Source organism: Triticum aestivum, chromosome 3B, assembly GCF_018294505.1.
Source record: "Triticum aestivum cultivar Chinese Spring chromosome 3B, IWGSC CS RefSeq v2.1, whole genome shotgun sequence".
NCBI lineage: Eukaryota > Viridiplantae > Streptophyta > Magnoliopsida > Poales > Poaceae > Triticum > Triticum aestivum.
In genome coordinates, this window is record NC_057801.1 from 822,320,994 (window position 1) to 822,323,518 (window position 2,525).

Here is a 2,525-nt window from a genome sequence, read left to right on the forward strand (position 1 = left end):
CTACAAAGTACTTCTAGTTTCATACTTGTTCTAGGTAAAGCGAACGTGAAGCGTGCGTAGAGTTGTATCGGTGGTCGATAGAACTTGAGGGAATATTTATTCTACCTTTAGCTTCTCGTTGGGTTCGACACTCTTACATATCGAAAACTGTTGCGATCCCCTATACTTGTGGGTTATCACAGGCCGCCAGCCACAGGGCCCGCGCGAGGAGAGCTGCGCAGCAGGGGAGACCCCCCATCACCCGCCGCCTCCACTATGTGAGCTTCACTCGGTGGTGGCCTTCGGCGGCAACGAGGGGAGTAGCTGGAGGAGGGGTGGCCGATGGCGGCGTGATGGCGGAGGGGCTCCCGCTCACGTCGCATGGGTTTGGCAACACGGGGGCCAAGCACTCTAACTCGTATATCTCTATCTTGTATGGTCTATTTTAATGACCTGGTTCATTTATGTTATCCTAAAATGATAGGAGCTCGACTATCAACTTATTGTAGAACGGACATCATACTTTGATCATTTTTAAGAGGTTACACTATGGGGACATAAACTTGCATGGTGGGACTGGTGTAGTCCAATAACTTGCAAACTAAACCAGATGGTCCAAGATGTCATGGTGCGGTTTTCTTCTTCTTGGATAACCTCCTCGAGGGGGGCCTCCAGCACCTCAAGGGTTGTTCCTGGAGTAGCCTACCGATTCCGTCGTGAATCCCATGGAAGCTCGGGCCCATGGTGTACTGCATCTCTCTGGCCGTTAGAATCCTCCCGTCCTACATGCTGGTTGTTCCCTACTGTTGAAAATCATATGAGATTTGAGTGATTTGAGCTAGGGATTTGAGGGAGCATGAAGAGGATTTGGGGAAACTCTGGATCGTTCCACATCGATCCCTTCTCTCTGTACTCATTTATATTTGTTTGGACAATTTACATTTTAGTCCCTAAGAAATCACCTAATTACAATATTCATACACCAACACTCCCCCTCAAGATGGGGAAAATATATCGTACAGACCCATCTTGCTAAAAAACATGGAAAAGGTTTTTTTGGGAGTCCTTTGCTACGAACATCCGCTACTTGACTTGCTGAAGTTACGTATGGAACACAAACGTGCTGGGGAACGCAATAATTTCAAAATATTCCAATGCACACGCAAGATCATGGTGATGCATAGCAACGAGAGGGGAGACTATGTCCACGTACCCTCGTAGACCGAAAGCGGAAGCGTTAGCACAAGGCGGTTGATGTAGTCGTACGTCTTCATGATCCAACCGATCAAGTACCAAACGCACGGCACCTCCGAGTTCAGCACATGTTCAGCTCGATGACGTCCCTCGAACTCGGATCTAGCCGAGTGTTGAGGGAGAGTTTCGTCAGCACTATCTTATCTGGAAGATTAACTCCCACTTCATTCAAGCGATTGTAGTACCCAGACAATCTGAGCACATGCTCACTGCTTGAGCTATTCTCCTCCATCTTTTAGCTATAGAACTTGTTGGAGACATTATATCTCTCAACTCGGGTATTTGCTTGAAATATTAACTTCAACTCCTGGAACATCTCATATGGTCCATGATGTTCAAAACATCTTTGAAGTCCCGATTCTAAGCCGTTAAGCATGGTGCACTAAACTATCAAGTAGTCATAATATTGAGCTAGCCAAACGTTCATAACGTCTGCATCTGCTCCTACAATATTTCTTTCACCTAGCAGTGCATCAAGGACATAATTCTTCTGTGCAGCAATGAAGATAAACCTCAGATCATGGATCCAATCCGCATCATTGCTACTAACATCTTTAAACTTAGCTTTCTCTAGGAACATATAAAAATTAAACGGGGAGCAACATCGCGAGCTATTGATCTACAACATAGATATGCTAATACTACCAGGACTAAGTTCATGATAAATTAAAGTGCAATTACTCATATTACTTAAGAACTCCCACTTAGATAGACATCCCTCTAATCATCTAAGTGATCACGTGATCCAAATCAACTAAACCATAACCAATCATCACGTGAAATGGAGTAGTTTTCAATGGTGAACATCACTATGTTGATCATATCTACTATATGATTCACGCTCGACCTTTCGGTCCCAGTGTTTCGAGGCCATATCTGCATATGCTAGGCTCATCAAGTTTAACCTGCGTATTTTGCGTGTGCAAAAACTGGCTTGCACCTGTTGTAGATGGACGTAGAGCTTATCACACCCGATCATCATGTGGTGTCTGGGCACGACGAACTTTGGCAACGGTGCATACTCAGGGAGAACACTTTTATATTGAAATTTAGTGAGAGATCATCTTATAATGCTACCGTCAATCAAAGCAAGATAAGATGCATAAAAGATAAACATCGCATGCAATCATTATAAGTGATATGATATGGCCATCATCATCTTGTGCTTGTGATCTCCATCTCCGAAGCACCGTCATGATCACCATCGTCATCGGCGCAACACCTTGATCTCCATCGTAGCATCGTTGTTGTCTCGCCAATCTTATGCTTCTACGACTATCGCTGCCGCTTAG